This window comes from Mauremys mutica, chromosome 6 (assembly GCF_020497125.1).
Source record: "Mauremys mutica isolate MM-2020 ecotype Southern chromosome 6, ASM2049712v1, whole genome shotgun sequence".
NCBI lineage: Eukaryota > Metazoa > Chordata > Testudines > Geoemydidae > Mauremys > Mauremys mutica.
The window spans coordinates 4,444,255-4,469,644 of NC_059077.1; the positions used below are offsets into that span (position 1 = coordinate 4,444,255).

At 44.4% G+C, this 25,390-nt stretch overlaps 1 protein-coding gene across 3 annotated transcripts in view; it reads left to right on the forward strand.

The window, feature by feature from the left end:
- Positions 1–25,390, forward strand: part of FAM219A (family with sequence similarity 219 member A) — a 137,870-nt gene that overhangs the window by 54,927 nt on the left and 57,553 nt on the right. The gene's annotated exons all lie outside the window — the stretch shown is intronic.

A 25,390-nucleotide genomic window follows, 5' to 3' on the forward strand; every position in this document is an offset into this window, starting at 1 on the left:
ACAAGGTTTTGTTTTGATCTTTTGGAGAACATCTGTGGAATTGTCACCCGAAGAACACAACTTAATCTTTTAACAGATGGCTCCCTGACCAAGTGGAATGCAAGTAGCATCCTCCGCCCTATTCCACCTTGTTCGGCAGTTTTAAATCTGGCTATCTTCATGTGGGTTAAGTACACCAATGTAGTTTTCATTAATGTATTATTGTAATGTTGCCTTGGCAATTCGGCAGTTGAGACTGAGAAGCCATCTCTGTTCTAATCCCCTGTCCCAGGAATACAGAATGAAGGCATGAACTGTTTTGATCTCAGCCCTGAAGCAGCTAGTTCTGTACAAACGATCTGGATTTAAACAAAAAGTTCTTCCAGCTATGATCTGGTTTTCTGATGTGTGGTGTGTGCTTGGACAACTGAAAGATTCTTGCTTTAGGACTTAAAACACGTCCATTGTTGTGGATGAGGAAAGCTTGTTTTTTAAAACAAAAAACCAAAACTACCCTGGTTTTGTAAAATAAATATTTTGAAAATAAAATAGCATGTTCAGTCCACTTTACTTCCTTTGTTCCCAATTTCAGAAACTGTCTTTACACTCGTGTTTGGCAGCATACACATGAGGGAGCTCCTTACTAATTGCACAAGTTTATATACCTTTTAACGAGGCTGGGACTTGGAGTACTGCTGAAAATCCTTTATTTTTTTCACCTGTCAATGATAATGGCTGTCACATGAAATGCTTTAATAAAAATTTAAAGGTAGCTAAGTTCTTAAACCCCTCCCATCACCATGGTATCAGAGGTTCCTCAATGGTGTAGCAAACTCAAAGCATGATATTGTAAATGTCTACGTGCATCCTGGGATGGATAAATTATCAGTGTAGCAGGTAGGTGAAATTGAAGGGGCAATGGCTTGATGCTTGAGAGTCATCTGAATAGCCATTATCTCAATTTCTGTTAAGCAGGTATGGGCTTGCCTGTTCCTTGGAAGGGTAACCACCTGAGATTACCTGCTGCTCTAGGCTGCTTGTTCTGCGACAGTAATAGCCCTCCTAACACTTTTAGATGCTTTACCTTTTAATGAAATCTCCACTTATCAGGCTCCAGAAGGCTCACTGACACAAAAAGCAGCTTCTCGCCTGTAAAAGTAATTCCATAAGAAGCACTATTCCTTGGGTCTTTGGTAGAATGCATTCTTCCCAAAGAATGATCCTTCATTTTTATATTTACTCCCCATATTCTGTACTGCCCAGATTAGCCTTTGCTATTGTTCTGTGTTCTTGATAACTGCTACTCCATAAGTACATTTTAAGATGAACAGCTGTTGCTGAAAAAGATGGTAAGCACTGGACACAATGGGGAGTTAAAGCTCTAAACATTATGATCACAGTATTAGCATCACTATGGTACCAGTGCTCTGGTGAACAGAGAGTAGTATTTCTGGTATACTTCTCCACAATCCCCTCTATTACACTTTTGTACACTTTAATTTTGGATTTAAAAAAAATTAATCCTGTACAGTAACACTCATAGGTATATGATTACTAAAATACTTATACAAGATGGCAAGGAACATCTGAATTCTGTGCCCAGTGGCTTGTTGTAGCTGAAAATCAACTTGGTCCAATACCCAGTAGTTAAGATTGCATACACTGTCCATTTGAGAGATGGTCATTTTCCATTTGAGAGAGGGTCATTTGCACTTCAGTGCAATTGTGGGCATAGAGGCAGCAGGCTAAGCAACCTGCGTAATTCCTTTGAGGTGAAAAGCTTGAGCCGAGAACACGCTGACTTAAGCTGGAGTTCAGTCCGATAGCTATTTTTGAAAACAAAGAAGCAGTTACAAATTGTCTGAGTCGGGTTCCATTATAGCTGTCTGAGAATTTATTCCGAAGAAGCCCTGGGAGCAGTTGTAGTAGATGGGGCTAAAAACTGTGCTGTTTGTGCAATTTAATATCCATTTCTGCTCAAAATTATGCTTCAGGGCCTTTACATAGTGTAAGAGGATAACAACTTTGTAATCCTCTGTCAGAATCTGCTAACTTTTCTTTCAAAAGGGAAGTAATCCAAAGCTTCCTGATCACGCCAAAGTGATTGGGAGGTGCAGGAGGACTTGAGATTTGTTTGTCAGAGAGCATAGATGCATATTCAGCAGTAGGCATTATGTTTCACTTCATATGATTTTCTTGCAACCCAGAAATGAATGACTCTCTGCTTCTGTAATGCATTTAAAGAGACAGGCGATTCAGAGAACCTTTACCCTGAGAGGTTTTCAGCATATAATATGTAACTCATTGGCTGTAGACACTTGATGAAATACCAGCTGGAATCAAATCATTGGTCTCTGCAGTATGAAAGGATGCCCAGGCCCTGAGAACTCTCTGCAGGCTCTTTGTGCCACTTCTTGTGCCTAAGCATAATTTCAAGAGACTATACAATCAAGTAATTTTGGTCAAAAATGTAGGAATGCGTTTCTTTATTTTTATTTCAGTACAGTCGTTGCCAGAGATGGAGATGAGTTTAAATTTGTGACATGTAAGCAAAGCAGTAAACAATATATGGAAGATCTAAAATGTTGCCAAGCTTAGTAAACTCTAGTGATGGTGCTAACACAAGCAAGGGATGTAACTGTGGAATGAATTTTTCTCTTGACAGGTGAACCTTGTAAAGATTAATGGGCTACCAAACATGGACAACGTGATCTGCAACAGTGAAAATAAGAGGGTTGGGAATAGGGAGAGGCAACAAGAGGAAGTGGCTGAGTGGAAAGGGAGGGGCGAATATGAAGGAGGAGTAATTGGAAAAGAGCAGAGGAGCTTAACCTCGTAATAAAATAGGTGCACCTAGCTTACAGTGTAATCATTACAGTTTGTGTCTTTGATACATTATGTGATGATACATCATGGGCAGGCCACTTGCAACCTTTTCCTCTGTCTGGTTTGGAGGTCACTGCTACACATTTAGGTGTCTTGCGTTTGTGCAGAGTGTGAGTAACGGAAGTGCATGCACTATAATATGCATGCACTATAATATGTTGAAAATATGGCCTAGACTGAATGTAGATGAGTCTTTTAAAAAGTTAATTGCATCTAAGTCGTCATGCTCTCTCTTTGAGCTGTAGCAGCGGGAGCAAAGATTGATGAGACTGCTTTAATGCAGCTCTTACACACAGATTATTAGGTACTGGTTAGAAAGATGCTATATCATTCAAGATTTAAGGAGCACTTTGTGAAAGTGCCTTCAATTAATAACTAATGACAAGCTTTCTTCAATGGTTGTTCTCACAATCTGCTGCAGCCAGATAACGATGATGATCATCGTCATCATCCACAGAAAAAACAACGAGGAGTCCTTGTGGCACCATAGAGACTAACAAATTTATTTGGGCATAAGCTTTCGTGAGCTAAAAACCACTTCATCAGATGCATGGAGTGAAACCTACAGTAAGCAGAATATATTTTCTAGAACATGAAAAGATGGGAGTGCTAGAATATATATTCTGCTTACTGTATGTTTCACTCCATGCATCTGAAGATGGTTTTAGCCCACGAAAGCTTATGCCCAAATAAATTTGTTAGTCTCTAAGGTGCCATAAGGACTCCTCATAGTCTGTATCAGCAAAAACAAACTCAGGTTTCAGAGTGGTAACCATCATCCACAGAGACTCCAATATATTTATTATTTTTTATTTCTTCTAATGACTTCTGGATATTAAAGCAGGTAGCATTCCTAATTCGTGTCTCCATAACAGAGAGTGCACATGTTCAGCTTAAATCTTATTGCTCTAAGATTTATTCTTTTATATAACTTATTTACACATTAACAAACCTTAAATTAGTAAGCAGTGCTGCTTGTGTCCTGCTCAAGGTGACACTTCTTCTATGCAAAGTAAACAGCACCTTTCTTTCCCATGCCTGTTGACTTAATACCAATGGGAGCCTTGGAAACCTATGGAAGGGTAGTTCAGCTAAATATCTTGTGTCCACGGATACTTTAAAGGGGAATAATGAGCTGGAAGTGTTTCTGGGACCACCTGTAATGTTAAATAATGGCTGTAAGAAGAGAGGGGTAGCAGCAGGGCTCATAGGACTCACCTTTGAGGAGTTGAAAGAGTCCTTGGTCCTCATTTACTTTGGTGGTGGTAACTTTGTGCAAAACATCCCCCGCCTAGCAGTCTGCCTATATTTCCTAACCCAGGCTCCCGTCGCAATGAACGTATTGCGTGTACTGCTTTCTGCATATTAATAATTCCACAGACTACTTTTTTTAATCGAAAGCATTTTAAAGATCGAATTTATTTTTTGCTGGCTGCTTTTCCTCATTGGCTTAGCACTGACAATGTGCTCAGTGCTATAAAAGATGAGCAAATATGAAGGTGGACCCTCCTTTCCAAATTCTCACTCTAGCAGATAGAGTGAGAAGAAGCAGAGGAATGTGCCTTTTAGATAATGTGCATGCCTTGCACTTTTATTTTGTGGGCAGCTCACAAAAGTGGGGCTTCAGGAAAGATTAGAAACTGTCAGAATTATGACAGCTTAATAAAGAAGGAGATGTATTACATTGTTCGGGTGTCTGTGGTATAAACTAAATATTCGGGAGCAAGTGCAGCTGGGACTCCACCAGAACTCCTGTACGAGGTTGTGGGTCATTATGATCGGGGAGGAAATTCCTGGGAAAGCTAATCAGCAAAGAGCATGAAGGATGCACAAGGCAGATACCTGGAGGAAGGTTTTGCTGGAAAGGAAGAAGGGATTAAAAGGAACAAGACAGTATGCCTAGCTTAGACCTTTAAAATGCCACAGGAACAATTATGATCTGTGAGGCTTTTGATTTGTTTATTCAATTTTATGCTTAATATCAAACACTTGCAGGAAGGGACCATTTTTCGGTACAGTAATGTAGGCCTGGAATTGCTGCTGCTGACAACTTTCTTTCCCTGCAGTGTAGTTTGAAGTATAATCATTAAATTTTCTGCTATGTGCTACTGAACGCATTTAGTAGAAGTGCACATGTGAAATTGACCTTACACCTTATTTCTAAATGAACTACGTCAACTCAGGAATGAGCACTTGGCTTCACTGGACAGAACTCACTGAAGTTGTCTCATCAATTTGCAGCAATGGTCAAAAAAGCAAACAGAATGTCAGGGTGATAGGAGATGGGGTGGAGAATACAGAAACTGCTATACTGTTATAGATCAATGGCATGTTCTCATCTGGAATAACGTGTTCAGTTCTGATCACCCCATCTTAAAAAGAATATAGCAGAAAATTAGGGGGGAGGTCAGAAAAATGTGATAAGAATGATTAGGGGCATGGAAAAATGCTCAGAGGGAGTGAAAAAAATGGATCGTTTCACTTAATGAGGAAACAAATAAGAGGAGTCATGATAAAAGTATGCTAAAGAATGAATGGGAGAGAGAAGGTAGATCAGGAACTTCTGTATGCTCTGATTCCTAGTACAAGAAAATAGGGGCATTCAGTGAATTTGAAAGGTTGCAAATTCAAAACTGATTAAAAGAAAATCACTATAACACTCGGTTACCCTGTGGAGGTTGTTGGCACAAGATGTCATTGAAGCTCAAACCTTAGCAGGACCCAGAAAGGGATTGGACAGTTATATAGATAACAAGACTATCCGGAGTGACAGTAAATTAAAACCAGTTATGGAAGCCCTCACACTTCAGGACTTGACCCAAGCTCTAATTATTGAAGGTTAGAAGGCAGCTTTCTTTGGGGCCAGGTTATCCCAGAACTGCCTGCATCTTCTCAGAAGCTTCTGGTAGCAGCCACCATTAGTGTCAGGACACAGGACTAGATGGTCTGCAGTATCGCAATTCCTGTGTTCCTGTTTCAGAGAGAAGTACGTGGATTTAAAGGTAAAATTTGGACAGAGCAAAGGGCAAGTGCACCAGTAAATGAAGGCAGCAGAAGGAGAAATTTAACAGCTGCAGTAGTAGTAAATAGCTATATTATACACACACACACGTTACCATGTTAAAGGAACATTAAGATGCAAAGTCATGCACTCAGAAGTTCAGAAATGTCAGAATTAAGGTTCCCCATGCCTCTGGGTTTCATAGATGTTTGCTGGCAGCAGAGGACTAGTGAGACTCAGGAATCCTAGGTTCCATTCCGGTTCTGGAGAGGAGTGTGCTCATGTGACCGTGCCCCTTCTGTCGTATCCCCACCAACCCATAACTGTCCCAGTCCTGTCTCTCTTCCCCTACCTGTCATAGTTCCATTGTCCTTGCTTACCCTGGCCCAATCTCCCTCCCCTGACCCCCAATTCCAAATCTCTCATCCTCCCTCTACCAGTCCTAGTTCTCCCAACTCCTTTGTCCCCAGTCTCATTTGTCCAGCCATTCCCAGTTTCCTCCTCCTGGCTACTCATCTGATCTCTCTCCCCTTCTGGCCTCTGGTTGTCTTCCCCGCCCTAGATCCTTGTCCCAGAGTCTTTTGCCCAGCCAATCCCAGTTCTCACCCTGCACTGCAGCTCTTTGTCAGATCTGTCTTCCCTCTCCCCCATCCCATTTCCCCATCGCTGGTTCCCAGTCTCCTGGCCCAGCCAGTTTGTCTCTTTTCCCCTGCCCCCAACTCCCAGTCACCGTTTCTCTCTTCTAACTCACCCCCTCCAGTCCCAGTCTCACCAGACTCCCCCTTGTCCCAATCCACTCCTTTCCTTCCCCCTGGTCTAGCTCGTATCTCTGCATTTAAGTCAGGTGGCTTCCTCCTCCACACTGCCTGGGCACCAGCAAAGGGATAATTGAGAGATAGGCTCCCTGCTGTCAGTTCTGGCCCCACCATGGCCTGGAACAGCTTATTACAGGGAAAGTTTAACCTGGAATGGAGCATTCTCAGTCGCTGTTGGGATGATGCATGCGCACTCTGGGCAGCACTAGGATCTCTGAGAGGCTGAAGCGTGCTCCGTAAGGACCAAATCTTTGGAGATTTTAGCTGTTGAGATTTAGCATGTCTCTACTGAGCAGGTGCAAACTGTGTTGTTTTTTTAAAGGCTTATGGCTTGGCCAAATTTGTGCAGATTTTCAAGGGGATGGCAAAAGGCACATCCCTGACACCCAGGCTACCCACCTGCCAAATGTTGAAAGCCTTGCTCCAAAGCATGGAAGAACTAGAACTTCTCAAAGCTCCCCAGAATCATTACCTTGGAAAATGTGGCTTTTTTTCTCTAATCTCATTCTCAGAAACTTTTCTGGTGAAACTTTCCAAAAAATTCAGCCTGAGGCAGATACCTGGCATGAAAAATTCCAGCCCATACAGCTAGTCTGGCAGGGTTATAAGCCACTGAAAGAAGCTCTTATAGTGGGAAATGTTAGACAACCTTAATAATAGGTTGGGCTACCAGCCTCACACACCCCCCCCATAGGTATAGTAGCACCCACAGATCCCAGTCAGGTTTATAATACTGTATTGGAACTGCAGGAGAAACTAATTCCAAGTACACTGCCAGTGGTTTGTGCTCTCATTGCAGAAGAGGCAGCAGTATAGAATTGCCATTGCAGACTGAATATAAAGAATTAGCAAGATAGTTACCTAGTATCCTAGTGCATCCAGTCTACCCAGGGATAGTGAATTGTAATAATTTCCCATTTATGTCCTATTCAAAGAAAACCTGCCTTCCTCTCCAACATAGTGACAAAGGTGATCTCCCAAAAAATCAGGAGGGGGAATGCTGTGGTCTTTCTTGGCCTCCCTTGTTTCCATATTCGTATAGTATATCCTTGACTTGTTGATATTCTACTGCATTTCCATAGAGACTGTCTGGGGACAGATTATCTGATTTAGGCTGATAAAGTAGATGCCCTTTCAGAATTGATGAGGAAGCTGTTTTGCTTCATATCATTGAAGCACTTGATGCATAGTTGAATAGGTAAATTCAGCTGTTCTTGACTTGAGGTGAATTAGCTGTGACAGTGTCCGACTTCACTGGGGGAGCAAAAAGGGAAAGAAATAACTCTATGCACAAATTTTCCTTCAAGAAGATTTTTGTTCTCTAATGCAGTAGCTAATTGCCTGAGATGGGTTGATGTTCAGAGATTCACAAATTCCAAGGTCAGAAGGGACCATTGTGATCATCTAGTGTCAATAACAGATAGTTAAGGGTTAATGTCTCTTTTACCTGTAAAGGGTTAAGAAGCTCAGTAAACCTGGCTGACACCTGACCAGAGGACCAATAAGGGGACAAGATATTTTCAAATCTTGGTGGAGGGAAGTCTTTTGTTTGTGCTCTTTGTTTGGGGGTTGTTCGCTGTTGGGACTAAGAGGGACCAGACATCAATCCAGGCTCTCCAAATCTTCCTGAATCAGTCTCTCATGTTTCAAACTTGTAAGTAATAGCCAGGCAAGGCGTGTTAGTCTTATTTTTGTTTTCTCAACTTGTAAATGTTCCTTTTTGCTGAGAGGATTTTACCTCTGTTTGCTGTTACTTTGAACCTAAGACTAGAGGGGGTTCCTCTGGGCTATATGAATCTGATTACCCTGTAAAGTATTTTCTATCCTGATTTTACAGAGATAATTTTTACCTTTCTTTCTTTAATTAAAAGCTTTCTTTTTAAGAACCTGATTGATTTTTTCCTTGTGTTAAGATCCAAGGGGACTGGATCTGGACTCACCAGGAATTGGTGGGGGAAGGGTGGGGGGATGGTTAAATTCTCCTTTTGTTAAGATCCAAGGGGTTGGATCGGTGTTCACCAGGAACTTGGTGAAAAAGCCTCTCAAGGCTGCCCAGGGAGGGGAAGGTTTTGGGGGGGACAGAAAGTGATCCAGACACTGAAATTTCTGGATGGTGGCAGTATTACCAGATCTAAGCTAGTAATTAAGCTTAGAAGTGTCCATGCAGGTTCCCACATCTGTACCCTAAAGTTCAGAGTGCGGGAGGAACCTTGACATCTAGTCTGACCTCCTATATAAGACAGGCCAGAGAACTGCCCCCAAATAATTCCTAGAGCAGATATTATTTTAGATAAACATCCAATCTTGATTTTAAAATGGTCAATGAGGGAGAATCTACCATGACCTTGGTAAGTTGTTCCATTTCTCTCAGCATTAAAAATTTAATTTTCCAATCGGAATTTGTCTAGCCTGAACTTCTAGCCATCGGCTCATAGTATAACTTTCTCTGCTAGATTGAAGAGGCCATTACTAAATATTTGTTCCCCAGGCAGGGACTTATAGGCCATAATTGTCATCTCTAACCTTCTCTTTGTTAAGCTAAATAGAATAAGCTCCTTGCATCTCTCATTATAAGCCATGTTTTCCTAATCCTTTAAGCATTCTTGTGGCTCTTCTCCAGTTTATCAACATCATTCTTCAATTGTTGACATCAGAACTGGACATAGTATTCCAGCTGCATCACATCAGTGCCAAATACGGAGGTAAAATATCATCTCTACTTCTACTTAGGATTCCCCTGTTAATGCAGCCAAGGACTGCATTAGCCCTTTGGGCCGCAACGTTGCACGGGAGCTCATGTTCAGCTAATAATCCACCATCACCCCCAAATCTTTTTCAGAATCACTGCTTCCCAGGATGGTGTCCCCCATCCTGTAATTATGGGTTATATTCTTTGTTCCTAGATTTAGGAACAACGAATATAGATTTGTTCCTACATTTTCATTTAGTCATATTAAGATTCACATTGTTTGTTTGCTCAGGTCCAATTTACCAAGTGATCCAGATCACTCTGAATCAGTGACCTGTCCTCTTCGTTATTTACCACTCCCCCAATTTGTTTGTCATCTGCAAACTTTATTAGTGATGATTTTAGGTTTTCTTCCAGATCATTAATAAAAATGTTAGATAGCATAGAGCTAAGAATCGGTCCCTGCAGGATCTCACTAGAAACACACCCATTCGATGCTGATTCCCATTTATAATTTCATATTGAGACCTATCAGCTAGCCAGCTTTTAATCAGTGTAATGTGTGCCATGTTCATTTTACAGCTTTCTAGGGTTTTTAATCAAAATGTCATACAGTACTAAGTCAAATGCCTTACAGAAGTCTAAATATATTATGTCAACACTATTGTTTTTATCAACCAAACTTGTAATCTCACAAAAAAAAAAGTTAGTTTGGCAGGATCTATTTTTCACAAACCCATGTTCATTGGCATTAATTAATTAAAGGAAAATCATATAATTAATTTCCTTTAATGTCCTGTATCAGCTGCTCCATTATCTTGCCCAGGATCAGTGTGAGATTGACAGGCCTATAATTACCCAGGCAATCCTGGTTACTCTTTTTAAATGTTGGCACAACATTAGCGTTGTTCCAGACTTCTGGAACTTCACTGGTGTTCCAAGACTTACTGAAAATCAACATGAATGGTCCAGTTTGCGCCTCAGTCAGTGTGATTTAGTGGTCTGTAGCAGATACCAACTAATATGCAGTCTTGTGTTTTATCTGGTAAGACATTGACCCATAAGCATTCAGGATCATTTTCTTCCAAGTTATCAGTGACTCGGAAACAGATAATGCCATTTTAGACAGAGTGCCACTCTCCTGCCCATTTTGCCTACTCAATCCTTCCTAAATAGGTGATATCCATTGATTTTTAACATTCCAGTCATTGGAATCATCCCACCAGGTTTCAGTAATACCAACTAGATCAAATTAATTCTCACGAATGAGCTATTTCAGTTCCTCTTCTTTGTTACCCAGTCTCCTAGCATTGGTGTATAGGCAATTAAAGAATTACTTCTCCATTTCGTTTGGTTCCTTGATTAATTTTGTTCTCAACGTATCTCAATTTTGTGCTGAGCGTTCATATTTTCCTTCTTTTTACACTGCTTTTTTGCTTTTTGTTTGACACCCTCCTCACTACTATAACCATCCTGTGTCTGAGAAGATTGGTCCACATCATACTGAGGTAGAGGACATCCAAACTAGAAGGTGGACCGATATTCCACAAATCCAGATTCTCCACCACTTATCTAGCTATCCATTTACTTCCAGAATCTTCTGCTTTCTGACTTCCTTTGCTTGGGGGATGGGAAGGATCTCAAAGAAGATCACTTGGATGTTGTTGTTCTTCAACATGCTTCTGAGTTCCTTGAAGTCATTTACCATCTCCTAGATATCCCATGCTGCAGTGTCATTAGTGATGATATGAACCATCACCAGTGGATCCTTTCCCATTGACGTCGAAAGCCTGTGTGATCTTAGAGTGACATCTTGTGTTTTGACTCCAGGAAGGTAGCACCATCCTATTGTCCTCCTGCCCATTGCAGAATGTTCTTTTGATTTTTCTGAGTATTGAATCCCCTACAAGGATCATCTGTCTTCCTTGGGTGGTTAGAGAACTTTTTGTGGACAAGCTTGATTTTTCTTACAGATTGGGCTGAGCTGCCATTCACAGGTATCGTACCAAACATCTCTCCATTCTGTTGGACAGAGGTGACACATGGGGAGACGTGCAGGGTAACATGTCCCCTGTATCCCCCGATTTGCTGCTTGGCTTGTACTGAGCATGCTCAGTAACACTGCTGAAGTTGGCTGCCTTCACTCTACCCCTCCACTATCGACAGGCACGGGTCTTCTCTGCCCTTGGACTAGCTGGCTCAATGAGAGGTATCTTCCACAGATTCCACATTGAGGACCTAGTATCAAGTGAAAACTTCTAGCTGGGTGGAATTTCTCCCAGTACTCTTCTCTCTCTGAGGATGGACAGGCTGTGGCCACCAACTATCTCCAGCCAGGGAAAATGCCACTGTGAGCTCGTGCCTCTGGTGTTTATAGATTGCCAGGCTTCCTCTCTCCCCGAGTCCTGGATGGCAGACTCCTTTCTTCCTTGAATCTGAGATACTGATACGTGATCTAGTAGATGGTGCTACTGTCCTCTTACATGGTGGTAATTTTTTAAATGCCCACCTCTTGATCACTTTCCCTCTGAGATGGTCACAAGACCATGTCATGTAAAATAGAGATGCCATGGGGCATGCTAATGCTGATGTGGCAGCACATTTAGAGTAAAAACTCTATTTGGAACATTTACACCAAGCAACTTTTACTGCAGTGTTTAGGGCATATTCTGCCTTCTAGGTTTGTTACCACATGCTGTGACAGATAATGGTGCTAAAATATCTCTAAACACCCTGGGGGGATGCTGAGGAGTGTGTTCATTATTCAGAGTAAAAAAAATTTAAATAGAATATAGTAAAATGTTGCCCAAATCGAGGTGGGGAGGGACACCGGTCCACTGCTGTCCTGCTTGTGGTTGGCTGAGATGCGTAGTGAAAAACTAGATACTGCCTATTCCATGGATAAAAAGAGGACCTTCTTCAAGATTCTTAATTTTGCCCTTTTTTTGGAGGGTGGGTGGGAGGGAGGGAGTGCAGGAGGGAGCCTCCAACTCTACTAGACTTTTTTTAACAAGCAATTCATAAGTTGGGTTATAAAATAAGTTGTTTCCCTTTAAGCCCGTTGATATGTTTCCCTGCCAACTTCCCTGATTAGTCACATAATGAGGACATTTCTAATACATGTGTACCAGGGGAAAAGCAAGCCAAACAACGGAGTATCAGAGGAGTATCTGTGTCACACTGCATGCTAATGAGCCACAGACATGGTGGAGCACTAGGAAGTGCCAGGGATACACACAAGAACCATGGTATCCTAAAGGCTCATTTAAATGAATTGTGCCGTCACAATTTCTTGCAAATGTCTCATAAGTGTTCTTGAACCGTAATGCTACGTCAACGCTCACTATAGCTTTAACCTCCCTTTCGCTCCGGCGAGTTTGCCTTGCTGCTCTGCTATTTACAGGGTTATTTCTGTCACAGGCTCGGCTAAACAGAAACCCTGTTCTTATAAATATGGAAATCTGGTGATTGAGCACTCCATCTCTTGGGACTAGCTGCAAAAATTTTTGCAAAAGAGGAAAAAAGTATCAGGGAATTCTACCTGATGGCTTTGTCATATGTGCTGGGGGCAAGAAACCATTAACATGACGATCCAGTGGACGTAGTGTATTTGGACTTTCAGAAGGCTTTGACAAGGTTGCTCACCAAAGGCTCTTAAGCAAAGTAAGCAGTCATGGGATAAGAGGGAAGGTCCTCTCCTGGATCCATAGTGGGTTAAAAGATAGGAACAAAAAGTAGGAATAAATGGTCAGTTTTCACAGTGGAGAGAGGTAAATAGTGGTGTCCCCCAGGGGTCTGTACTGGGACCAGAGCTGTTCCACATATTCATAAATGACCTGGAAAAAGGGGTAAACAGTGAGGTGGCAATGATTGCAGATGATATAAAATTACTCAAGATAGCTAAGTTCAAAGCTGACTGTGAAGAGTTATAATGGGATCTCTCAAAACTGGGTGACTGGGCAACAAAATGGCAGATGAAATTCAGTGTTGATAAATATAAAGTTATGCACATTGGAAAAACATAATTTCAACTATACATTCAAAATGATGGAGTCTGAATTAGCTGTTACCATTCAAGAAAGAGATCTTGGAGTCATCGTGGATAGTTCTCTGAAAACATCTGCTCAAAAAAGCTATTGTTAGGAAACATTAGGAAGGAGAAAAATAAAACAGAAAATATCATCATGCCACTGTATAAATCCATGGTACACCCCCACCTTAAATACTGTCTGCAGTTCTGGTCTCACTATCTCAAAACAGATATATTACAATTGGGGGAAAAAACAGAAAAGGGCAACAAAAATGATTAGGGATATGGAACAGCTTCCATACAAGGAGAGATTAAAAAGACAGGGATTGCTCATCTAAGAAGAGAGACAACGGGATATGACAGAGGTCTATAAAATCATGAATAGTGTGGAGAAAGTGAATAAGGAAGTGTTATTTACCCCTTCATGGAAGCCAAGAACCAGGGGTCACCCAATGAAAATAGGCGCCAGGTTTAAAACAAACAAAAAGTAGTACTTCCTCACACAACGCACAGTCAACCTGTGGAGCTTGTTGCCAAGGGATGTTGTGAAGGCCAAAACTATAACTAGATTAAAAAAAGAACTAGATACGTTCATGGAGGATCGGTCCATCAATGACTTTTAGGTAGTATGGTCAGAGATGCAACCCAGAAGCTGGGACTGGACAAAAGGATGGCTCACTTAATAATTGCCCTGTTCTGTTCATTCCCTTGAAGCATCTGGCATTGGCCACTGTTGGAAAATGGGCCATCTGGGCTAGATGGACCATTGGTCTGACCCTGTATGGCCATTATGTTCTTAAAGTCTTCATGCACTTCCTGATGTCGTCTTCTGCAGAATGGTAAGCTGTCCTTCAGTGGCACTGAGGCCCTGCTCAATGCTACCATGCCATAGACCTGAATTAGATTACAAGATTCTGGCTCCTAAACCTTGGTCTGGGAGTACTGCAGGGTGATCCACTCACCTCCCAGTAAGAGAACAAAGGCTTCCTGTCTCCATTGTGCCACCATCAAAAGGTCATCAGTGGTATCCAAAGGATGCTTCCACCTGCATTCATGAGTAAATACCCACAGCCTATCTGTGCAGATCTGGAAACGTGTGAGGAGGTTAACATAGGTGTTTGAGTCATGCATGGGCTTTTCTAAACTCTTGCTACGTTATCCTTGGATTTATATACCCAAAACATTTGCATTATCCCCAGAATGTGAGGGGGCAACAGGTGTTACAATAGACATCATCTGTGTGATGTTGGAGAGGCCTCATATTGTAGGGAAGGGAGATGTTTAGTATTTTATTTTACCTTGGAGAGTCTGAACTTAGTTTTCTGTTTGTTAAACAATCTTTATTGCAGCTGGGATTTCATTGTTACTGAAGAATCTCTAAACCTGGGTGGTGGTATTCCATATTCCTAACCAACTCCGCCACACCAGCTTGTAGTCTCCTTCCTGGCCACCATTCTTCCAGCCAAAGTGGTCCCAACACGGCTCTTAGCATCCCATCGATACTTTTCCTTAATTGGGTGGAGGAAGTTTTGAGTAATAAAAGCACTTGTGCGCTCTTGCCTTCACCCTCCAGTAGATTGAATGTGCATCTGCAGAATTTCCAGCTTTCACCTCCATAGAAAGCAAGGCACTGTGTCCTTGTGGCTTCCCTGCCAGGTTTTGTTGTTGTTGCTTGTGGGGTGGGGTTGTTTGGATTTTTTGAGCCAATTTCATTTTAATGGTTAATGGGGAAAGTGACATGACTGCCTGCTGTGCAGTGAAGTGAAACATCTCACGATATGTCCCCATGACCTCGATGGTAAGAGTGTGCAGAATCAAACTGGAAACTCTCCAAAGCAACATCTGTCTAAGCAGCAACATTAACTGGTTCCAACTGGAATCCCGCCCAGTGTTCCTTAGCCAGAAGGTTGGTGGGTCTAGTAGATGCCGAGCAGGTACACAATGGAGGAGAAGGATCAGGACTCGGCCAAGAACCCAGAAGTTAAACAAAATAAGTGTTGTGCTTTTCATGGATGTAACCGTTACCTTCAGACCTCAAAGAGCTTGCAGAGCAAGAGACTCCTGCTCGCTGGGAATAAAGGAAAGTGGAGGATTTACGTCGGGCAGAAGAAATGCACAATAGAGGATAATTGATAGAGTAGGAGTGAGCAGGAGGAACAATTAAAATAGCTTTAAAAAAAGATGTGTGTAGGTGGATTAACAATGCCGGCGGAGCAGACTAGGTGCAAGAAGCAAGACCTAATTGATATAACAGAGAATGTGAGTTCAAAGTACAAAAAATCAGCTGACCTTCCTTTTTTAGATGGTCATGATTGCTAGCTGTCAATTAACGGATGGCTCCAGAGCTGACCGGTAATATTTGTGACATTGAACCACTGATGGGGGGATCAGCCCATTGAAAGCGATGAATGCGAAGCTACCCATGTCTCTTCCTGTCATTTTTCTTATTACTCAAGGGAGGAAGGTAAGGTTTTGTCACACTGGATCGGATCAGTGGTCCATCCAAAGCAGTGATCCTACCTCTAGGAGATTGGAGAGAGCTTGTTTTAATGCAAGATACGCCTTTTGCCATTGTTTGCATTGTGTTGTGGTGTGTTTAATCAGAATACACCATTCCTGCAAGGTATAAAACCTGGAAGAAATGTCCTGTACAGTCCTCAGTTCCTTTCAGCCAGTGTGGCTAAATCCTGATCCCTCACACAAAGCCATAGCAGCCTGGTTTTATGCAGGGGGTTCTGTGGGGGGCAGGAGGGGAACAACATCAACAGAGCCACCCCATAGTGGTTACTGCCGCCTTAGCTACCCCTCCACCGCCACATCATTGGGCTCAGTGACCAGAGGATCTGTGCAGCAATGAAGCCACTTGCCCTGCCTTTCCCCAGCCGATCTTTATAGTGCTAGGGTACGGACCTCCCTAGGTGGGGTCCCCCAGTTCCTGTCCCCTGCCGTGAAGATCCCTTCACCGTTTTCACAGATTTGGGAGATCCCTGTGAAGAAAGGGGCAGGATTTTTTTTTAAAGGATTTGCTACATGGTGACCCACCCCCTCTTTAAGGCCTCTAGGAGTCAAAATCTGATTCCTCTTTTAAAACTGTAAATATCACCAGAGGCTGTTCTGTTCCATCTTACAGTTGCTGTGTCTTTAACATCAATCCTCCCAAGTTTAGCGATTCCAAAAATACATACCCCACATTAAATCTCACACGAACTGTGTGGCTGCTGCATGGGGCATGTGGGATACTTGGTCTGCATAGGTCTTAGTCCACGCAGAGCTGAGCATGGGAGGAAGGATCAAGTTAGTTTTATTAGGAACATGACTGTTCCTGGCTCTGGCACTAATTCGTTGCGACCAGCGCCATCCTTACCCATACGCAAAGTATGCAGCTGTGTAGGGCACTGCGTGCTGCTCCAGTCCCTGCCCTGCCTCTTCCCCATGGCCCCTGCCCCTGCTCTGCCCAACCCCACCCCCACTCCATCCCTTCCCCAAAGCCACCGCCCCGCCTCTTCCCACCCCTGCCCCACCCCCACTCCCCTGAGGACTGAAGCAGGGCCAGGCCTGCACTTCCCGCACCACCGCTGAGTGCTGGGGGTGTGTGGTTCCCCCCCATCCCCCAAGCCAGCCCCCCCCCATGGAGGCCTGGGCGCCCCCCCCCCCCACGGAGGGGCTGCGAAAGGCCCCAGAATAGCTAGGGACTGCCCTGGTTGCAACCTTCGGCCTGGCACTTAGCTTGCCTCGGCATCCATGTTTAACCATTTTTAGAATATCCTCACTCATGGGGGTGTCGAGATTTAAAGAACGGTTGTAAAATCGTTGGAGATTCTGGAATGGAAAGGTGCTGTGATGTGTCAGATACTAGAGATGTTATTGTTATTACAACTGTTAGGAATTCCAAGTCAGGATTTACCACCGGAAAGACGAGTGTGCTTCATGTCAGATGAAGGGACTTGGCTGCAGAATTAAAGAGGTGAAAAAGAAATGTGTGGTGCTCCGACTGATACTTGTTAAGATAACAAAAAGCTTCATTGCTGAGGTTCCCCGCAGCCGGGTTTCAGTGGTTGGTTTTAAATAGTTATTGCACGACAGCCGCTCTCCCTTTCAGGCCTGCCAAAGCCCTGCAGGGAGCATGGTGTGGCCTTTCTCTCATTTGCAGTGTTAACGACCGCATTCAAGCCATGCAAAGTGTGCGCAGATACAGACTTTATAGATGTCTGTACTAATATTAATAACGATTGAACTTGTGTGCAGGAAAATAGCCCCAAGGGCGAACGTTGTTAAATATACTCTATCAAAGTGGGGAAGAGAGGGGTAAGGGGCTGCTAGCATCGCTCGTTTCTCTGAAGGGAATCTGGTAGGAATTTTGTAATTGCTTCTATTTTTCTTGCTGCTTCTTTGTCCTTCACTCATTTTCCCAAGCTACTGGTATGTATGCATGATTCAAACTCTTTATCTTAGACATTTAAGTTACGGTAAATCGTACATTGTATTTTTAAAAAAAGTAATTCTCCCATGTGCTACTAACATCCTTGGACTAGGAAAACGGAAAAGTTTGAAGCTGTCATTCACTTTTCACCATTCTTTTTTTTAAATATTTTTTTAACTCATGCATTTTGCTTGGCTTGAACAGTGGAAATAAACTAATCTGTATTCACTTTCGAGGTCTCATGCACTAGCCCAGAGTGGTGATTGCCATCCAAACATTGCAGCAAGAGAACATCTGTCTGAATACAAATCATCTCAATATGGTCTATAAATGTATAAAACATTTTGTTACTTATCTTGTTTTAAACAAAGCAAAATGCTTACCTGCCTGTGATCTAAGCTACGCATATTGCAGGATCTCTTCTTACTGTATTCTTTTCAACACCTTTAATAAACTATTCCATTTTTGTTCCGTTTATTTGGTAAGACACAATGCCTGGGTCCGGCACTGGATTTTCATCCTCCAAAGACCTGTCTTCAAATACTCATTGGCTTATAATTATAAATGGGTTCGGTCTCAACTTAGACTCTGTAGTGGCTATCATAGGCCTGATTTGTTAGAGTTAAATGAGATCTGCTCAAGGGATGCCCAGAACTGTGGGAGCCGTGTTAGAACTAAGGTTCATTGGCAGAGCTGTGTGTAGGAGGCTCTGAGAGCTGGTGGAAAGTCGGTAAACAGCTGTTATTTATTGCTTTTTGAAATTTTGGCTTGTGTCACTACCGGTCAGGTTGTATTTCTGTGCATCAGTGGCTGTGTCACCAAACTGCTGCTTATTTTTCCTGAGGTAAGGAGCAAGGACTAGATGCCGTGATGGCTTTTCAGTGCATGTGTGTTGGTAAAATGTACGGATAATATATCCCTGGCTCTGCTTCCAGCTCAGGGCATGGCTACACTTACAGACGTAGAGCGCTTTGAGTTAAACCAGCCTTCGTAGAGCACAGTAGGGAAAGCGCTCCAGTCTGTCCACACTGACAGCACACTGGCGTGGCCATATTTGCGGCACTTTCAGCGTCATTGGGAGTGATGCATTACGGGCAGCTATCCCACAGAGCACCTCTTTCCATTCTGGTGCAGTGGCTTGTGGGAAGGGGGCGGGGGGTGTGGGGGGCATTCTGGGTCCTGTCCCAACACCCCGTGATGCATCAGTTCGCATCCCAGCAATCCCTGTGCTTCCGTCCACATTTGGCACCATCTTTCAGCGTTTTTTGTACTGCACACTCTGTCTTCCCTTTCGGTCTGTGGAAATGGAGCCTGAACCACTGAGGAATATGCTCATGAGTCTCACCAGCACGTCATGTTTGGCAGTCAAGTTACTCCTTAAGATCCAACCTGACAGTGAGGACTCCGACAATATCTACTTGAGTAATGCATACGACACAAGCTTGCTGGTGGCATTCATGGACATGCTCACCACAGTGGAACGCCGCTTCTGGGCTCGGGAAACAAGCACTGGATGGTGGGGTCACATCATCCTGCAAGTCTGGGATGACAAGCAGTGGCTGCAGAACTTTCGGAAGAGAAAAGCCACTTTCATGGGACTGTGTGAGGAGCTCTCCCCCCCCATCCTGCGGTGCAAGGACACGAGATTGAGAGCTGCCCTGCTGGTGGAGAAGCGGGTGACTATTGCAATCTGGAAGCTGGCAACTCCAGACAGCTACCGATCAGTCACTAACCAGTTTGGAGTAGGAAAGTTGACCATTGGAATCATGTTGATGCAAGTTTGCAGGGCCATTAATCGCATCCTGCTCAGAAGAATCGTGACTCTGGGTAATGTGCAGGACATTGTGGCTGGCTTTGTACATTCCAATTCTGGCACCAGCCCACCTAGCCTCCGAGTATGTTAACTGGAAGGGGTATTTCTCTATGGTTCTCCAGGTGCTTGTGGATCACTGTGAGTGTTTCATTGACATTAACACAGGCTGGCCCAGAAAGGTGCATGACGCATGTCTTCTTTGCTTCTACGCATGAATCTTTCGGAACACTGGCCTGTTCAGGAAGCTGCAAGCTGGGACTTTTTTCCCAGACAAGATCACTGTAGGGGAAGTCAAGATGCCCATTGTGATCCTTGGAGACCCCGCTTACCCTTTAATGCCATGGCTCATGAAACCCTACACAGGGAGCCTTGACAGCAGCAAGGAGCAGTTCAACAACAAGCTTAGCTGGTGCAGAATGAATGTGGCGTGTGCTTTTGGCTGTCTGAAGGGCCGCTGGCGCTCTCTGTATGGGAAGCTGGACCTGGCTGATGACAACATCCCCGTGGTTATATCCGCGTGCTGTACCCTCCATAACATTTGTGAAAGCAGCAAAGAATCCTGTGGCACCTTATAGACTAACAGACGTTTTGGAGCATGAGCTTTCGTGGGTGAATACCCACTTTTCCGACGAAGTGGGTATTCACCCACAAAAGCTCAGACTCCAAAATGTCTGTTAGTCTATAAGGTGCCACAGGATTCTTTGCTGCTTTTACAGATCCAGACTAACACGGCTACCCCTCTGATACTTGACATTTGTGAAGGGAAGGGTGAAAGATTCACTCAAGCATGGAACTCGGAGGTTTAACGCCAGGAGGCTGAATTTGAACAGCCAGAGAGCAGAGCTATTAGAGGGGCCCCGGATTAGGGATGCCTTGAGGGAGCAATTTGAGGCTGAAAGCCACCAGTAATATCTGGTGCCCTTCACGGGAGTGAAGTGCAGTGGTTCCAATGTTAGTAGGAATCTGTGTTTGCTACGCTAACTTGCAGTGCCTGTTGCTTTCCTTGGCTAAGGTATCATTTACTTTATGCAATAATAAAGAATGTTTTCTAAACAAAAAATCCATTTATTGAAAAGAAACACAACTTCTTAGGAAACAGGGCAAGGGGGTGGGGTGGGGAACGGTACAATCACAGATTTGTGTATGTCCTGTTGTCATGCTCAGTGCTGTGCAATGAGTGCTGCCCTTCAGGATGGCTATAGTGCATGGTGAAGGGGGGTGAGTGCAGTGGGGAAGGGTCGTAGTTTTCAGGGCTGGGTGGTGAGGCTGCAGGTTTTGGAGGCAGCTGGTGGCGATAAGAACCTGAATGTTGGGGAAAGTGGGTTGGAGGTGACATGGGGGCACAAGGGAAAGAGTTCTGGGGCAAGGGCTGCAGGGGGGGCGGGCGCAGTAGTGCTCCGCCTGCATGGCTACGAGCGCCTGGATCGAGTCCGCTTAGCGCTCCATGATGCTTAGCAGCCGATCCGTGCTTTGCTGCCGCAGCTCTGCACTTTTCTGCCGGTGCTCCTCATTCTGCTGGTGGATCCTCCTTTCACTCTCCCTCCACTCCTGCGCTTTTAGATTCTCGTTCCGTGACTGCTGCATTACTTCATGCAGCACGTCTTCTTTGCTTCTACGTGGCCTCTTCCTAATTCTTTGGAGTCTTTCAACTGGTGATAAAACGGACGCCTGAGATCTCAAGGTTGCATCTGTAAAGGCAAAATGCAACACTTAACAGAGGCAGCATTGTTCACACCAGATAGAGCAATGATTCCCCCGTTCTTAAGGGCAAGCACAGTCTACACAATAGAATAATTTGCCAGTCCCAAAGCGAGCGCACATAACCCACAGGAGCCCCAAAATGATGAGTAAGCACAGGGTCAAGAGGGACTGATTGTTTCACATCTGTACTGTCCTCTGGGTTTCTGTGCCTTGGGGAGAGCCAACAGCTCCAGTGGACCCCTATACTGAACACTGTCCCCACATTTTCCACAGGAGTTCATCCTGGAAGATGTCTTGCTGCTGAGGGTGACCTGAGAAGCAAGGGAGGATCTTCTACTGCAATGCGGCTTCCATCCTGGCCCATGTGCAGCTTGCCTGTGTGCAGCAATAGTCTCCTTGCCCCTCGCGGCACAGGGGCGTGGACATGTTAGCCTGACTGGGACAAGGGCCACAGTGGCTTTCCCAAGAAACCTGTGCAAGCACATTGCCCAACTTCTGGATGAGACCTTTGAAGAGATCACCATGGCCGATTACCGCGATGTGAGAGAGCACATCAAGGCCCTATTCCGCATCTAGGCATGCATGCAGCCCTAACCCTCCTCGCCCCAGGAGCCCACACTGAATAACTTCCTTCCCAAAATAAAAGTCGCTTACTGGGAACCTCCTCTGGTGCTTGTCCTTCCCCAAGCACAGGCCACCACAACTGGCTACCTTCCTCCTGGCTTGAGAAAAGCTCCTGGCTGCATGCATCTAGGGATTCCAAGGTGTCTTCCCCCTCCTCAGCACCCTCGCTTCCGTTTTCCTCCTCCTCCTGCCTTGAACTGGGCTCTGAAGTGTCCATGGTGGTCCTCGGAGTGGAGGTAGGGGCACCCCCACGTATAGCATCCAGCTCTTTGTAGAAATGGCAGGTCACGGGGGCACTGGAGCGGCGGTTTGCCTCACGGGCTTTGTGGTAGGCATTCCACAGCTCCTTTACTTTAACCCTGCACTGCAGTGTGTCCTGGTCATGGCCCCTTTCCATCATGTCCCTTGATATCTGCCCAAAAGTATCGTAATTCCTACAGCTGGAGCGCAGCTGGGACTGGACAGCTTCCTCCCCCCAAACACTGATGAGGTCCAGCACCTCGCCATTGCTCCATACTGAGGATCACCTGGCACGTGGAGCATGGTCACGTAGAAAGATTCTCTGAGAGCACTCCATGCGTGGCTGAGCAAACAGGAAGGGGATTTTCAGAATTCCCAGAAAATTTAAAGGGCGGGTCTGACGGTTGGTCACCTCAGGGCAGGGCAGTAGAGTTCAAAGTGGTGACCAGAGTGGCTAGAACAGGCATTGTGGGACACTTCTGGAGGCTGATCAAAGCGCATTAACAGACCAGGGCGTCCACACTGGCGCAGCGGCGCTCTAGCAGGGGCGCATCAAACGTTGTTCCACTCGCTGAGCTGGAGTTCCAGGAGAGCTCTAGCCATGGAGTCCGGGCCCTTTAGATGCCTTGCCAGTGTGGACGCGTCGTGAGTTAGAGTGCACAAGGCTGTTTTAATGCGCTCTAACTCACAAGTGTGGCCATGCCCTCAGTCTCCTTGTGATTCTAGCTTGTTTGATGTCCTGTGGCAAAGCGCACCTAAAGATAACAGCCTTTCCCCTCATAGGCTTAGCCTTAATGCAGGTGTTGAATTTTTTTTCCCAAGCTCTGGGGTAACCCTAATGTCCTGGCCAGCATCGTCCACTTGATATTTATACAAAAGAATTTGAAACCTGCCAGGTGGAGAAGCTCTGAAAGCTGAAGTCCTTTCTTTACCCACAGCACGGGCCTTTGCAGTTCACGCTTTCTTGACACCACTCTGCCAATACCTCCCGTGCTCTGAGGGATCGGAGTGAGGAGTGATGAGGGAGTCGCATTTCTGTGGCACGCCTGACTCTGCCGACAAGAGTGCCACTTGGTTTATCGTTTGAACATCTGTTCACTTCAAACCAGACTGACTGCCTGGTGTCACAGGCCCCTTCGCAGGGTACAGTAACTGCTGAGTGGTGACAGGTTACAGTAAATGCTGACCTGGCCTGGATTTCATTTGGTTAGAGGTGGAAGCTTGTCTCATTACCAGTCTCCCTAAACCATTCTGTTCCATGTTTCATTCTCCCTTTGCTTACCTACACATCCATCTAGCAGCCTTTGTAAAAAAACACGATGCTGGAGCTGTATAAAATCCAAACCTCTTCGGTTTATAAGAGCATGACTGCTCCCCTCCTGCCTGGCCAGGAAGTATTTGCTTGTGATACCTGAGCGCAGGGATAGGCAATAGGCAGACCGTGGGCCAAATCTGGGCTGCCAGATGCTTTTGAATGGACCGTAGCATCTTTTTATTTACTACTTATTATCGGATTATTATTGTTTTTGTATTATTTTCTCTGGAGTTTGGACCATGACAATACCTTGACCAAGAAATCTGGAGCTTGACAAAAAATAATCGATTACCCCTGCCTGAGAGTATATGACGGTTTGAACGCTCGCTAATAGAGATTAGTGAATTGCCTACGGGTTGAGAAGCTTTTTAAAGCTAGAACTTGGCTTCACAAATTTATAGCATGAGTTCTCGAACCTTTTGCCTGTCACTTAAACCCATGATTGTTTCTAAGGATAAGTTGGTTTCACTTTGTTTTGTTTTTTTTATTACCCCACGTGTACTCGGTGCTTCACAGAAAACAGAGCTCTTATCTTTGTCCCAAAGTACTTAAAATCTAAATGGCAGACTTGACAAGCAAGCAAAGAGGTAACCTGCCTCAGGAAGGGAAGTTATTCATTTAGACAGATGTACATCCTGGTGGGTCCGGAGTTCTTACAGTGCGAGCGCTCCATTTTGTAATACGTTTGATACTGGTGTTGCAGTAACACTGAGAGGCGCATTGTGTGATGCACTATATGTATGTGTGCGCACAGCCCAAAGAGTCTCTCTGCCCCAAAGAGCTTTCAATATAATGCTGCAGAAATTGATTTTTAGGAGGGATTTGAATGTTGCATGGGTGGGTACTTAGTAAATGAGTTTGGGAAGGGCATTCTGAGTATATGGAGCAGAGTAGCAGAAGGCACAGGTGTTCATAGGGGGGTTATTTTCTAGCTCAAAAGAACCTTGTGCAACACAATCAGTATGGCAGAAACTCCTTTGCCCATTGAAAGCTGAGCTGGCATAGGTGGGCACTCTGTATAGGGGGTACATACTGTTGGTTTTTTCTTTGCCATTCTGCCGATTTTTTCATTCTCTCCTAAACAGAACCAGAAGCTGATAACGTTCGCTGAATTTTCAGACTCAGTGTTGAATGGTTTCAAAACTAAGCAAAACGTGTTCACCTGTCCCGCCTTGTGTGTGTTTGCAGAGTGTATGAGCCCAGGAGAACAGCCTTTGGAAGCAAAGAGGCTCTCTGTTCCACTGGTCGCTCATGGAGACAAGTGTGAAATCGCTTACAATATGCTGGCAGAGTGTCTTGTATGCAAGTACATCCAGCTATTTTTAGGTGGAAACGATCTGGGTGACATTAATAAGCAACTGGGTCACAATGAATCAGCCTCTGATTATCAAACTAGCATCTCTGAATTGCTGAGTAAAGTAATTGGTGAAGCTTTGCAGATCATTCCTTTCTTTATCATTTGAGGGTGGGAGAGCTCTCCCCATCTTCTCATCAAAATCAAAAATTCCCAAGTGTTCAAAATATTTACCAAAGGGAGCAGAGCGATGAAATGTTTACATTTTCGACTGCCTTAAATAGGGCTGCTGCTTAGGATTGGAGCGCGTGAGCAGACAGAGCTAAATACAGTGTTAAGTGAAATAAAACACACGTTTAGCAGCTAAACATGATGGGAACTCTGTCAGCCTGATGTCCCGGTGCAGGGGCCATTCAAAGCGAGCTGGCGCTCTCTTGAAGGTGTCATGGGGTGGAGGGTAGGGGAGACATTCAGGCCTGCAGGATGTCAAGGGAGGAGGAGAGGGAAAGCAGAATGTACTTTACAAGGTATCCTAATAGCATATTAATGCCCACGGCACAGTTCTGTTGTCCCATATACAGGA